This window comes from Plecotus auritus, assembly GCF_963455305.1.
Source record: "Plecotus auritus genome assembly, chromosome: 6".
Classification (NCBI taxonomy): Eukaryota; Metazoa; Chordata; class Mammalia; order Chiroptera; family Vespertilionidae; genus Plecotus; species Plecotus auritus.
Window position 1 is genome coordinate 101,468,522 of NC_137773.1, and position 15,929 is coordinate 101,484,450.

Genomic DNA, 15,929 nt, shown 5'->3' on the forward strand with positions numbered 1-15,929 from the left:
ATAATTCTATTTACAATAGCATCAAAAAGAATAAAATACTTATGCCGAAACCGGTTTGGCTCAGTGGATAGAGCGTCGGCCTGCGGACTGAAAGGTCCCAGGTTCGATTCCGGTCAAGGGCACGTACCTTGGTTGCGGGCACATCCCCAGTAGGGGGTGTGCAGGAGGCAGCTGATCGATGTTTCTCTCTCATCGATGTTTCTAGCTCTCTATCCCTCTCCTCTCTCTTCCTCTCTGTAAAAAATTAATAAAAATATATTTAAAAAAAAAAAGAATAAAATACTTAAAAATAAATGTATCAAATGAGATGCATAATTTATACTCAGAAAACTACAAAACATTGTTGAAAGATTATTAAAGAAGATCTAAATAAATGTAAAAACATACCATGTTCCTGGACTGGAAGATAATATTGAATATATATATATAATTTATTTATTTATTTTAAGTTCAGAGAGGAAGGGAGAGGGAGAGAGAGATAGAAACATCAATGATGAGAGAGATTGGTTGCCTCCTGCAGGCCCCACCCCCACTAGGGACAAAGCCCGAAACCTGGGCATGTGCCCTGAGCAGGAATCTATCAGTGAACTCCTGCTTCATAGGTAGACGCTCAACCACTGAGCCACACCAGCCAGGTGACAATATTGTTTTGTTTTGTTTTTTGGAAGACTTAATATTGTTAAGATGAGAAATTGACAAACTGACTCTAAATTCATATGGAATTGTAAGGGACCCAGAATAATCAAGGCAATTCTGAGGTAGAATACCAAAGTGGAAGAACTCACACTTTCCAATTTCAAAAGGTGCTACAAAGCAAGGGTTATCAAGACCATGGTGCTAGCACAAGGACAGATGTATATAGATCGAGGAATAGAACTGAGAGTCCAGTAATAAACTCAGATATCCATGATCAGTTGATTTGGATAAGGGTACAAAGACCATTCAATGGGGGGAAGAACAGTCTTTGCAAAAAATGGTTCTGGAGCCCAGCCAATGTGGCTCAGTGGTGGAGTGTTGACCTGTGGACCAGGAGGTCACAGTTTGATTTCCAGTCAGGGCACATGCCTGAGTTGTGGATTCCATCCCCAGTGGGGGGCGTGCAGGAGGTCATCATTGGTGTTTCTGTCTCTCTCTCCCTCTCCCTTCCCCTCTGAAATCAATAAAAATATATTTTTTAAAATGGTGCTGGAATAACTGGACAGCCACATGTAAAAGAAAAGAAGTTGGATCCTTACCTCACACTATTTACAATAATTAATTCAATATGGCTCAAAGACCTAAATATAAAAGCAAAAATTTTAGAAGTAACTCTTGGAAGAAAACACAGGGGTAAATCTTTATGACGTTGGATTTGGAAATGGTTTCTTAGATAAGACACTAACAGCACAAGGCAACAAAAGGAAAAATATTGGATTCCATCAAAGTTAAAAACTATTTTGCATCACAGGCACTGTCAAAATGGTTCATGAGCCAGGGCAGCAGGAGTGGGGACAGCAAAAAGGGCATATTAATCAAGTATTTATTGTACTATTTGTATGTCTAGCTTGCTCCTAAAGCTGTGAACCCCCGAGGGCACATACATCTTGGATCCCCTGTGCCCAGCACGGAATAAATGTTTAGTAAACGTGATGTGAATTGAGGAAGAAAGGAGCACTATTAAGGAAGAGAGAAGACAACTCACGGAATGGGAGAAGATATCTGTCAAGCCTACACCTGACAAGGAACTAGCATTCAGAATATATAAAAATGCTTACAAGTCAATAAGGAAATAAAAAGCAAACCAATTTGAAAGTGGACACAGGACTTGAATAGACGTTTCCTCAGAGATATACAAATGGCCAAAAAAGCACATGAAAGTTGCTAAATATCATTAGTCAGTAGGGAAAATGCAGATCAATACCACAATGGAACAACACTTTACACCCACTAGGATGGCTATGATTTTTTTTAAAAACTGGAAACAAGTAGGTGTTGGTGTAGACACAGAGAAACGGTAACACTCATACATTGTTGGTGGGACTGTAAAATGGTGCATCCACTGTGAACAACAATTTGGCAGCTCCATCTGACCCAGTAATTCCACTCCTACTTACATACCCAAGAGGATGGAAAACAGATGTTCAAACAAAAACTTGTACACAAATGTGTATAGCAGCAGTATTCTTAATAGCCAAAAGGTGTAAACAACCCAACTGTCCATCAGCAGTGAATGGATAAACAATGTGGCACATGCGGACAATGGAATAGTATTTGGCCATCCAAAGGAATGAAGTATATACACATGCCACAACATGGATGAAGCTCAAACACATTTCATGAAGTAAAAGAAGCCAGACAAAAGACCATATGTTATATGATTCCATTTATATGAAATACCTAGAGCTGGAAATATAGACAGAAAGTAGATCAGTGGCTGTTTAGGAGTGGGGGTGGGGAGTTGGAGGAAAAGGGGATGATGAAATGTTCTAAAATTGGCTGTGGTGATGGTTGTACATACCTGTGAATTGTGGGAAGCTGCCCATTGTCTTCACTAGCAGAGAGGTGTGGACAAGGAGCCCAGAATGCCGGTGAACTTTGAGCCCTGGCAAAGGTCAGAGCTATGCACCAACTGTTCAGTCAAGACAATGGTAGCTAAAGCAACTTCCCGACCAGATAGTCATGTAAATCCTTACTGATAAAATAGTCTGTCTGTTACTGGAAATTGCCTGCCTAAGGGGTAAAGGTGTATCCCAAACTAAATAAAAGGATGGCAAGGCCTGAGCACAAGTGGAGTCCTTCTTGCGCTGGGCTCCCACCTGGCCCCCCAATTTCCAAATTATTATTTCTTGTCTCATCTCTGTCATTTGCATGCAGCCCTTCTCCAGAGCCCAAACCCTGAACCACACAGGCTGTGGGTCATCACAGTGAATATACAAAAGTCCACTAACTTGAACACTATAAATGGGTGAATTGTATGGTATATGAATTATATCTCGATTAAACTGTTCAAAAATCTACTTAAATGACACTTTAGCTTAGCAGCATCTGTCTATTAAGCACTGTATTAGGCACCAGGAATGCCAAGATGAATGTGACATGGGTTCACAAGGAGTACACTGTACACGTAGAGAAGCAGTAACAGTACAGACATAGGCACAGAAATAGAACTGGGAGGCGGTGATTATAATTGGGGATGAGGAACAGGGAAAGCTTTAGACATTTGATACCTGAGCAGGTTTTGAAGGAAAGTGAGTTTGACAGGTGGGGGCAGGACGGGGAGATCATTCCTGGCCAGTCTGAAATAGCACAGGGTATTCTGGGAGCTTGTGTGGTTCAGAATTACAAGATGAAAAGTGAAAGGGCTGGGCGAGTGGGTGCGGTGAGGGGACGTGGAAGACAGGAGGCTGGAAACCAGCGGAGGACGTGAGGACGTGTGAATGTTCTGCAGAGAAATGTTGCGTTTTCCTTTGGGGAATGAAGACAGAGCCAATGAAAGGCAAGCAGGAGGGTGATGGGCAGACTGTGATCTAGAGCAGGAGTCAACGAACCACAGCCCGTGGGCCCAAACTGGAAATAACATTTTGAAAATAAGGTTTTATTGGAACCCAGCCATGCTCATTTCCTTCCTGGTCATCCGTGGCTGCTTTCTCACTAACACCGCAGCGCTGACCAGTTGCGACATAGCTGTATGGACTGTGAACTCTAAAATATGTGCTACCTGGCCTGACCAGCGTGACTCAGTGGTTGAGCGTCAACCTATGAACCAGGAGGCCATGGCTCGATTCCCAGTCAGGGCACATGCCTGGGTTGAGGGCTTGATCCCCAGTGGCGGGGAAGGGTTGGGTGGGAGGAGAGGCAGTGCAGGAGGCAGCCAATCAATGATTCTCTCTCATCATTGATGTTTCTATCTCTCTCTTCCTCTCCCCTCCTCTCTGAAATCAATAAAAATATATTTTGAAATAATAATAAAATATTTGCTATCTGGCCCTTAGAGAAAAAGTTGACGGACACCAGCTCTATAAGTGTCACTGTGGCTACTACATAAAGGTTGGCTTCGCATGGGTTAGGGTTGATGGAAAGGCCTGGCCGGTTTGGATCAGTGGCTAGAGCATTGGCCCACAGACACATGTTTGATTCCTGATCAAGGGCATGTACCTTGGTTGCAGGTTCCCCAGCCCGTGTAGGGGTGTGTTCGGGAGGCAACCAATCAATGTGTCTGTGTTTCTCTCTCCCCTTCCTCCATCTCTTCCACTCTCTCTAGAAATCAATAGGAAAAATATTCTCAAGTCAGAATTTAAAAAAATTAAAAAGGACGGAGGGAAAGGAGGCCAGTTAGGAAACTAGCAGCTCTCCAGGCAATGGATGGCACTGGGGTAGATCATGACATAATTACGTTGTTGCAACAGATGACGTAGGGGGTTGGGAGTTGGGTGGAGAGGTGGGCATGGTTTTGAGAGCTTCCAGAAGGGAAAAAAAAAAAACCACCTGGAGAATATTAATTTAAGAATATGAAGAGACATTGAAAAGGATGGGTGACCCAACAGGGTTTCACTGATGTATAAATTCTAGTTTTTCCTGCTTGATCATTAAAATGTACTAAACTTGCTTAGCAGAAGGCTCTCTCAAACAGACCTCCTGAATTCAGGGCAGCTTAAAAGTATTTTAAAAGATTATTCTTACAACTTGGTAATGGGCCTGCCAGAGCAATTCCAGCTAACCTGATGACAAAAGTCTGTCCAGATAAAGGCTTGGGACTGGTGGTGTTTACCCAGGTACGCCACCATTATTCTTGGGAGGAAGGAAGAAGAGTTTACTTTAAAAATGTACTTTACGCAAATGTATATTTGTGTTAGTTTTATAAAAGCTTTGAGCCCTAGCCGGTTTGGCTCAGTGGATAGAGCGTCGGCCTACGGACTGAAGGGTCCCAGGTTCGGTTCTGGTCAACAGCACATGGCCGAGTTGTGGGCTTGATCCCCACTGCACGAGGCAGCCGATCAATGATTCTCTCACATTATTGATGTTTCTATCTCTCTCTTTGAAATCAACCAAAAAATATATATATATATATATTTTAAAATAAAAGCTTTGAGAAGATAAATAGGGAAACAGCTTTCTTTCTAAATCTTTGCATCGTGTGGGCACTCTGGAAAGCTGTGCTGTTCGTGCCAGGACATCCGTGGTCCCCGGGACAAGGCTGGGGGCGGGGAAAGTTCATGGATCCAAGTTCAAGAAGGACAGTATAAAGAAATTGCCGGAGCAAATTAAGCTGTTCACAAGTCATCGACTTAAGTTATCTTCTCATAAAACACACGCTTTGTAAGCAAGCGACGTGATTTCCTCAGAAGATTCACTTAGTATTACACTGGCAACACATCAAGGGAACACGGAGCTGCTGCCATGGAACACCCACGTGGCCAGCTGTGCCTGCTTGTCTAACAGAGATTTTGACAACGAAAAACAAAAAAGAAAAACCACCATTGACATATAAAATTACCAATTAAATATTAAAGGTATTCCAAGGGAAGGGATGAAAAAGCCTTGGGCAAGAAGAACTTATTGACTGTGGTTCTAATCACGTCCTCATCATCCCCTGAGTTAGTTCTCACTCTACACCTGTTTGAGTGTAGAGTGAGAATTAACTCTACACAATTTGCCGGGGTAGATTGTTTCTGCCAAGGGAAATGCATAATGCTTTCAAAAACCCTGGGCAGAGCCCTAGCTGGTTTGGCTCAGTGGATAGAGCGTTGGCCTGTGGACTGAAGGGTCCTGGATTCAATTCTGGTCAAGGGCACATGCCTGGGTTGTGGGCTCGATTCCCAGTAGGGGGCGTGCAGGAGGCAGCCGATCAATGATTCTCTCACATAATTATTTTTTAATATATTTTATTGATTTTTTACAGAGGAAGGGAGAGGGATAGAGAGCCAGAAACATCGATGAGAGAGAAACATCGATCAGCTGCCTCCTGCACACCTCCTACTGGGGATGTGCCCTCAACCAAGGCACATGTCCTTGACCAGAATCGAGCCTGGGACCCTTGAGTCTGCAGGCCGACGCTCTATCCACTGAGCCAAACCAGTCAGGGCTCTCTCACATTATTGATGTTTCTGTCTCTCTTTCCCTCTCCCTTCCTCTCTGAAATCAATAAAAATACATTTTAAAAAAACAAACAAAAACTCTGGCAGAAATCTTATCTACACTGTCACCATCATGCTTTCTCACCCTCGGACAAGGGGCTGTTCTGAAAGGGTGGTCCTGATGCATAAAAACTTCTCTGAAGCAGGTGGTGGGGGGAGACTGGCCAGCACACCTGGCCAGATGTGTCCCCTGCCACCCAGGTGCCATGCTCATCAGCAGGAGCACAACTGGAATTACTAGGATGAGAAGGTCTGAAGACTCATTTCAATGCAGACACGGCTGGGGACTTATAAGACAGGCAGTGTGTTGCTGCAGCCGTGTCTCTGTGGACACCTGCTTGGCTCTGCCTTTTCTGCCCACACTCGCCTGTCCTGCTGGTTCTGTGGCCTGGAGCAGGGCAGAACCCAGCCACGCCAACTGAGCCCTCATAGCCTACCCAGATCCAGAGTGCAGGTGGGCCTGTGTGACTCTGCCATGAGGACTGAGCAGGAAGGGCTATCTCCCGAGGGCAATGAACAATAGTAATTAAAAGCTGTTCTTCTGAACCCAGTCAGGCACGGGATAGGGGCACTGTACCTCCTAAACGCTCCCAAAATGATAAAAGGAAGGAAGCTGCTGATGTGGAATCACTTAGGAGTTCTACGCCACACAGAGAGCCTGTTAGCGAAGGGATGGAGCATGTCTGGTTGCCAGAAGACAGTGTGGTCGAAGGTTGATATTTTGCCCCTTTGAGTTCTGCTGTTGAATAAAGGGATTGGAGCAACCACTCGTCCATCCCTGAATGGCTGTTCCATGGAAGGTCTGCCCTTTCCATGTCTATTTCAGGGCAGTGAACAGAAGAGCAGAAAATCTAAGAGTCAAGCCCTAGCTGCTTTGGCTCAGTGGATAGAGCATCGGCCTGTGGACTGAGGGGTCCTGGGTTCAATTCCACTCAAGGGCACACGCCTGGGTTGTGGGCTTGATCCCCAGTAGGGGGCGTGCAGGAAGCAGCCAATCAATGATTCTTTCTCATCATTGATGTTTCTCTCTCTCCCTTCCTCTCTGAAATCAATAAAAAAATATTTTAAAAAAATCTAAGTGTCAATAAATGAGATTTCATCTTCCTACAGCCAACCAAGGAGGGAAAATTCTGACTCATGAGCCTCATTTATAAAATGCAAGAATGATTTCTTTACCACCCCATCTCAAAGTGAATGAAAATGCTAAAAGTAAAAATTCTGGTGTTCTACATCCTCATCAGACAAAGGCAGACTCAACAAAGTTGTCCATAAACGAAGGACTGTGGATGGGAGCCTCTTTGCTGTCTCAGAATTTAGGAGGCAATGAACATGTCTCCTGCCAGTCCCTGGGTGATGATCAGTGATGGGTAATTGTTCGAAATGAGATTTCTTTCCGGGGCCTTTGCCTTTGTCTCTTCCAGGAATTCCAGCTGCAGCCATTTCACTCATCCGACCTATTTTCAGACCCTGGAGCCAGAGGATGGGGAAATACTCCGCCTCCTAACTCAGATGGCCACCTCTGAGCCCCTCAGACATACGTCGCTTTTTGTACAGTTTTACAATAAACTGGGAAATAAACCCAGGCTTCCTGACTTAGCAGCCAATTTATCGCCAGCACCAAATGGCCAATTACTAAATATTCCCACAGGCATTTATCATGGCAGGTGTATGAGAAGTGATAAGCCCGGGATGAAGCCAGAGCCAAATGAATGCTTCTGAGAGCAGCTGACATCCCTCCCCAGTGCCCAGGGGTGCAGCCGGGGCAGGTCCTGGCCCGCCAACCGCAGCTGTGCCATCTGCACAGCTTATCTGTTTGTCAGTTTACTCAATTATAAAATGAACTCAAAAATACCCGTCTTGCCCTGCCAGTGTGGCTCAGTGGTTGAGCATCAACCTATGAACCAGGAGGTCATGTTTCAATTCCTGGTCAGGGCATATGCCCAGGTTGCGGGCTTGATCCCCAGTGGGGAGCGTGCAGGATGCAGTTGATCAATGATTCTCTCTCATCATTGATGTTTTTATATCTCTCTCCCTCTCCCTTTCTCTCTGAAATCAATAAAAACATTTAAAAAAAAACCTTAAAAAAAATACCCATTTTACTCTTTAGTGGGACATTGTGAAAGTCAAATAAGGAACAACATACAATATGAATAAATTCTAAAAATCAACAGACCTCAGATCAACTGTAAAAAGGAATTTGGGGGAACATTTTGAATATGAACTGGGGATTAGATGATACCAAAGAATGATGGTTAATTTTTCTTGGTACAATCATGACATCATGATTATTTAATATTTTTAGAGATGCAATGACTGGATGTCCGGGAATTGCTTAAAAATACTTCAGTAAAAAAAGAAAGAGAAAACAGATAAAGCAAGGGTGGCAAAATATTGATTAACTGTTGAGCTGGGGGCCTTCTCTCTACTATGGTGTATATTTAAAAATTTTCAGGAAAATACTTTTTAAATAAACAAAGCAGAATTTTCTGGAACATTCGAAAGCTTCACTGATGGTCATCTCTAGAGCACAGAAAATCTGTTTAGTTCACAAGGCCTCTCCACATTGGCCATCCAGTGGTCGGAGGACAGGGACTTGGGGCCAGGCGGGAAGGGGCCAGGCAAGGAGCCCAGATGTGAGGAGAGAGAGGGTAGTGACTTCATGGAATTTTCTATCTGCCCTGCATCAAAATGCCAAGTGCATACTTTGTCTTCAGACCTAAGTTTCATTCAGCTTTGCCACTTAATGGCTAAGTGGCCTTAGACCAAGTCACTTTTTAACACAAAGTCACAGAGAGACAAACAGATGTGCTCTCTCTCTCTCTCTCTCTCTCTCTCTCTCTCTCTCTCACACACACACACACACACACACACACACACACACACACCACTGAGACTCAATCCTGAGGGGTCCATTTTGCCATGGGTTTGATGGTCATTCTAGGGACAGATACCAGGGACCAGGAAGGGGAATAGGACAAAGGGATGAAGGAGAGTAAGAGTAACAATTTAGCTAAGGCATTGGCCAGTAAGTCAGTCATTCATCTGGGCATTGACCAGGCAAATGAACTACACAATACACCATGAACAAATGAAATAAGTCCACCAAGAGTGGCAAGTGGGCTTTGGGGTTCCCAGACAGACAGGCCGGCTGTGGTGCAAGGGATATGAGTTCGAGTTCCACACTGACTAACCCAGTGGCCTCGACCTTCAGCAGTTTTCCTCTTCTGCAGAAAGAAACGACTGGACTGATCTCCGCAGTTCCAAGATTTTAGACGACGAAATTAATTTGGGGTATGTTTCTGACTTTCACCCACATCTCTGCGGTTTCCAGCACGAGTAGTTCAGTCCCCCACCCCCCACCCGCCGTGCGCTGTACCCTATTCCTCCCCCCGCCCCACCCCGCTGGTATTTGGTGGTGTTTACTGGGGATGGGAGGATGAGAGAGAGAAAAGAATCTCAATCACGCTTGATTCTTCCGATCATTTCTATTCCGGCGCTGATTTACAGCGACGCCCCAGGCAGGCAGCTACACCCAGGGCTCCCAGATTTTTGAGGGGTTGGGGACGGAGCGCAGTGGCCAAAGAGCCTGCGTAAAAGTTGCAGTCACCGAGGACCGCAGGAGTATCTCGCAAGACTGGGATTAGCTCTACCCCGGGGCGATCCTGCTCACACGACCCGTGGGTTCGTTTGTGCTGGTTCTTTCCTGCTCCAGGGCCTCTCTGTCCAAACTGCGGGAGAGGCTCCCTGGTTCCCGGACCAGCCAGGGCGACTTGGGAGTAAGTACCTGGGGTGCTAACCGCGCCTCCCTTCCCACAGGACTCAGGGTGCTCGGGAGCTCAGATGAAATTAACTGGAAGGCTGAAGAGAACCCCAATTCCAGGCAATGGGCGCTGGAGCTCCTAGGCTCAGGCCCAATGGCCCCTCCCCCCCCGCCACCCCGCTCGGCCCCGTGCGCTCCACATTTCCAAAGCCCCAACTCAGTGCGACCCCCATCCCCTGCGCGCTCCACGTCCCTCAAAGCCAGAATTCCAGGCACGAACGCCGCCCCAGTGTCCCCGACCCCACGCGGCACCCTCCTAGGCACCGATCGCACATTGAGCTTCGATTGGCTCTGTCCTGCCTGGTTGTAGGCGCCCCAGGCGAGCTAGGAACCGAGCGCCCCACTTCCTAGGGCACGCCAGCTGCTTCGCCGGCCCGGCTCCAGCGAGGTGGGGCTGGATGGGTCCGCCCCAGTCGAGAGTGGGACCCGTTAGACTGCACGTCCCGCATCTCTCTGAGCAAGAAGCCTTCACTGTGTGTGCCGCCGCCCAGGGCCCCGGAACCCCTAGCACGCGAAGAGACTGGCCTCGCGCGGAGTGGAGTCTGAAGACGTCGCCTGGGCGCTCCCCCTCCCTCGAGCCACTGCGCTCCCTGGGAGTCGCAGGGAGCGCGCTTACTTGGTAGGAGGGGTCCGCCCTGGCTTGGCTGGGGCCACGTTTCCCTCGGTGGCCCCCCGTCTGCACCCGCGCGCGTCGCCGCCGAGCCCCTTTCCCGAGCAGAGGGGCGGCTGGAGAGAGCGAGCTCCAAATTCAGGGAGCCGCGAGCTGGAGTAGCGCCTTCACTCTTTTCCCGGTACTTTTAAGGGGACTAGAGCAGCAAACCCCTCCCCGGACCCACCCCTTCCTAAGGGCGGCCACCGCACTGGCCCGCCCCGGCTCCTTTTGTTGTAATTGGAGAGCGGTCACCCCCGAGGCCAAAGGGGGCCGTGCCGGAGACCGCGCGCCAGGCGCAGCCGCTTCCAAGCCCTTCACACCCGGGTTTCCGAAGCCTGAGAAGCTGGGAGGGGGGTTTTCCTCCGGAAGATTCCTCTACTCCCCACCTCCTCAACGCTCCTGGAATTTAACCCTTTGACGTCCTTCTCTTCCTGCATTAGGGTCGGAGGCTCATCCAGCTCGCGGTCCATAGAGTCCAGCACTGCCTGCGCGTAGTAGACGCTCAATAAAAACGGATAAATGAAGAAGTTCAGAAACTTTCATCCATCTCTCCTGGGTTTCTCCTCGGTGGGAAAGCAGATTCCAGCGTGCAACAAGCAGCCCCTTTCTTCCAGCAGATCACATCTCTGGCCTTCCACAAACCTCTCTCCCCTGAGGATCCGCTCTCTGCTTTGTGAATTCAAGGCTTCGGACTCAGTGACCTCTAAAGTCCGTCCCGCCCCTCCCCCTTCTCCCCGCCACCCCCCCCCCCCCCCCCCGCTAGGCAGGGCCAGGATTAACAACCCTGCACTCAGGGGACTGAATAGGACCCAGCTAAGGGAGTGTATATTGTGCAGAGGACATTCCAGGTCCGGCTTTGCGCCTCACACTAGGAGCAGAGAGGTGGTCATGGGCAGGGGCGGGGGGGAGCCCTCTGTGCAGAATCCCAGGGCTTCTTAAACAAGGGCCAGGCTTCAGCAGGCCTGAAGCAGATAGCTTTATGTTCGTTTTTTATTTAGACCTCATGCAGCCGCCGTGGGGCAAGAAGAGACTTCAATCAGGGAAGGGAGCATCCACCAGAGTGAGGAAAGGTACAGCGAGCCTGGGCGCGGCGGAGCCAGAGCAGTGGGAGGGCCAGGAGCCTGCTAGGACTCCCTCCCCACCTCCAGCACAGGCACTGCCCTGACCAGCACGGCCGGCAGCGGCCCCTCTAAGCTGGGAGGCGTGAAGCCGCCCCTGTGACAGAGGTTGCTGGCTTTCTGGCTCCAGCTCCTGGGCATGCCTGGTGGCCACTGGTTCAGCCCTTTCACCCCCCCCCCCCGCCGGTGCTGGGGGCTATCTTCAGGAGGAGCTCAAGACGCTGGCCACCGCTTTCACTGGGCCCAAGGAGGCTGGAGAATAAGAGGGCAAAGGAGAGGAACTGGAGTCTGAGACCTCCCTCCCCGCCACAGGGCGTGGCTTGGGGGAGGAACAGTACCCCCTTCTGGCTCCAGACCCGCCCACAGTGACCAGTAAGGTCCCAGTCACAGCCCTGGAGTTGGAGGTTGTTTGGGGAAGCAGATAGCTTTAAAGCAAGGCGCCAAGCTGTGAGCCTCGGTGCAGAGGGAACCCAAAGTGGACTGACCACAGACGCTGTCTGTTTCCTCCCCTGGCTCCTCCCTAGCACACCTAGGGCACCAGAGGTGATAGGTGGTGACTTCCACCGCAGCCTCAGCTCCAGTGTCTCCCCTCAGCTTAGAACTGTAAATCCACTGGAATCCCCTTGGCCTTCTGGACATGCCCATGGCCACAGCTCATCTAGCAAGCCCAAACTTGGCACCCTAACTCACAGCCCACCCCAACTACTGTGAACTCTGCCTGGCAGAAACCGGGTCTTCTCAGGCCCCTCCTCCGTACCCTGGTCTAGTGGGCAGTGGAAGGAGGGAGGTGGGTATATTGGTTATAAAAGTTTCTGTGGTTGGAACTGTTCAATACCTTGTCAGCGGTAGTGGATATAAGAACTTACATAAAGTTATATAGAACTTAATACACACACACATGCGCATTACAGGCAAAACTGGGGAAATCTGAGGAAGGTCAGTGGATTGCACCCACGTCAATCTTATAATGTCACCACTGGGGGGAGATGGGCAAAGTATATGAGGGTTTCTCTGTATTGTTTCTTAGAACTGCATGTGCATCTACAATTATCTCAATAAAATTTCAACTGGAAAAAAAAAAAGGAACCACAGTAGCTCCAGGACCCACAGAATGTAGTTGGGACCCTTTAATACCTCTGACATTCCCTTTCCAGCCTGCTCATCTCCCAGCCACATTCTCTCCCCTCCCCCATAGGCCCTACTGGCTGTTATCCAAGCCTGCTGTTTCATACCCCAGGGCCTTTGCACATACCGTGCTCTTGCCTTGTCTGCCCAGCAATGCCTAGTTCTTTGAGACCTTTCTCAGCTGTCAGTCAGTACCTTCCACAGAGTCTGCACATAGCAAATATTCAATAAATGCCAGTGGAACTGAGCTCTTTCCTCTCCCCTCACCTGTTCTGTGATCCCTCCACTTCTAGTCCTATCTCTCCTGCTAAAATGTTAATCAAAAAGGCATAAAATGAAAGGGAACTAACTTTGTAAATAATGTTTTGTCTCATTCTGAACAAAGCAAACTCCTTGTGGAACATTCAGAAAATGTGAGAGGAAAAATGGAGAAGCCTGTCACCCCAATGTCTTTTCACCCACAAATGAACACCTAACATTTGGAGTATTTCCTTCAGGATATTTTCTTTAAACCAAAGTAGTTTTTGTGCCCAGCTCTTAAAAGTTTTAACTATTTTATTTTGTATGCTGTTTTCGATCTGCTTTTAATGGTTTTAGACTGTTCCAGGGTCTAACACTGCCATGTTCTATGGCATCATTTCCCTATTGTTAGACATCAATTTGTTTACAACTTTTTACTAGCATAAATTACACCATGACCATTATCCTTGGGAAAGTAATAGTTATTGAGCCGCTGTTATATGGTTGCTACTAATTGTTACGACCAGAAAGCCATGCCTCAGAGCCACAAAGCTGATAAGTGGTCAAGCTGGGGCAGCTGAAGGGTGCCTGACTTTTCCTTCAAGTACTTAGTGGCCGCACACTGGAGGCCTCAGAAAGACCATCTGTGCCTTACTGCCCCCATCCCCAGAGAAAACGAGCTCGGGTAGTTCATTGGTGTGCTGTTGTTGAATTGAACCGAAGGCCTGGGAGACCCCTTGCAGAGAGCAGCAGGCCTCTGTTCTAGATGACATAAAATCATGACCGCATGTTCACGTCTGTAGGTTCGGCTGTGCCATCCCCCATCTTCCAGGCCCTATGCTGCTGCCGAAGCAGAACCACACAGTGGATTCAGAGCCGTCAGGGGATCTGGGTTCAAATCCTAACTCCCCCTGGACGATGGCGTGGCACTGTGAGAGCCAGAGCGGGAGGGAAGCAGCACCCTCCTGCCCTCCCCCCGCCCCGTCCCCTTCAAGGGCCACAGGAATGACTTCCTTAGGATACATTCCGGGATGTGAGACTGTCGTGTTCCATCATGACCACTTTAATGAGTGAGGATACTAAGGAAGTGGTTGGGAACAAGTCCCACTTTCTCCTAGGAGGCAGCGCCCCCTCGTGGTCCACGCCTCATACCGCAGTGTGCGTTTGCCGTTTTCAGGGCCAAATTATAAAACTAGCAGGTTTTAGAGAACATCCTGTCCAAGCATCTTGTTTAGACGTGGAACCAGAAAGCCGGAAAGCTGCTGACTGGCTAGGGCCCCTGGGCAGGTCAGCAGCGGTGCTGCACCCGGATCCAGATCCAGATGCCGGTGTTCTAACCCCTGGGAGCATCCCACGTCTGCTCAGAGCGCACAGCCAGCCGTACACCGCACGTGTGTGCCCTCAGGAGCGGCGAGGATGCCTTTGCCTCTTCTCCAGGAAGCACATGTGTATTTCTAAAGAATTGTTTTATTCATGGAATCTATTTTCTAGGATGCGGTGGTCATCCTTTGTTGCACACTATGGGCGGAGCTTCTCCCATTTCTTTCATTTTCCTTATCCATTCACCCACTAAAGAATATCTTGGTTGCTTCCAGTTTTGGCCATTATGACTAAAGCTGCTATAAATATTTGTGTGCAGGTTTTTGTGTGAACATAAATTTTCAACCCATTTGGCTAAATTCCAGATTGTGCGATTGTTGGATTATGTAGTGAGAGTATATTCAGTTTAAATGGTATATACACACAATGGAATATTACACAGCCTTAAAAAGGAAAGAAAATTCTGAAAGATGCTACAACATGGATGAAACAAGGCTATTATGCTAACTGAAATAAGCCAGCCACAAAAAGACAAACACTATGTGATTCACTTAGTCAAATTCATAGAGACAAAATAGAATGGTGGTTGTCAGGGGCTAGGGGGTGGGGGACAGGGCATTATTGTTTAATGAGTACAGAGCTTCAGTTTTACAAGATGAAGGAGTTGGAGTTATGGGATGTCATAGGGAGTTATGGATCTGGATAGGGGTGATTATTGCACATTATACACTTAAAAATAGTTAAGAGGGTAAATTTTATGTTATGTGTATTTTACCACAATAAAAACAATTAGCGCCCCAAATGGTGTAATTCAGTGGTTAACACATTGGCCGGTGCACTGAAGGGTCTTAGGTTTGATTCCTGGTCAAGGGCACGTACCTGGGTTGCAAGTTCAAACCCCACCCCAGTCAGGACATGTGTGGGAGGCAACCAATCAATGTGTCTCTCTCACATTGATTCCTCTCTCTCTCTCTCTCTCTCTCTCTCTCCCTCCCTCTCTATACACACACACACACACACACACACACACACACACACTGAGTGGCCAGATTATTATGATCTCTGAACGCATAATAATCTGGCCACTCAGTGTATATCCTATATAATAAAAGGCTAATATGCAAATTGTCCCCTCAACCAGGAGTTCGACCAGCAGGCAGTCTGGCCAATCACCCATGTCCCCTCCCCCTGGCCAGGCTGGCCCGACCCCACCCATGCACAAATTCATGCACTGGGCCTCTAATATATATATACCGAGTGGCCAGATTATTATACGTTCAGAGATCATAATAATCTGACCACTCAGTGTGTGTGTGTGTGTATATATATATATATATATATATATATATATATATATATATATTCCTCCCTCTCCTTCTCCCTCTCCCTCCCTTCCTTTCACTCTCTCTAAAAAAAATAAAATAAAATATCCTCAGGTGAGGATTAACAAAAACAATTAGAAAAAAAGTCACATAACACAGTTATTGGGGTTCTGAAAGAGTTAGTTTCTTAAGAAACTGCCGAACTGTCTTCCAAAGTGG

The 15,929-nt window shown here is 47.7% G+C and overlaps 1 protein-coding gene across 2 annotated transcripts in view; it reads right to left on the minus strand.

The window, feature by feature from the left end:
* LOXL2 (lysyl oxidase like 2) overlaps nucleotides 1-10,703 on the minus strand; it is a 101,751-nt gene extending 91,048 nt beyond the window's left edge. For both annotated transcript variants that reach the window (XM_080673937.1, XM_080673936.1), the window contains exon 1: nucleotides 10,550-10,703. The gene's annotated coding sequence lies outside the window, so the exon portion shown is untranslated. The remainder of the gene's footprint in view (nucleotides 1-10,549) is intronic.
* Between the last annotated feature and the right edge of the window lie 5,226 nt (nucleotides 10,704-15,929).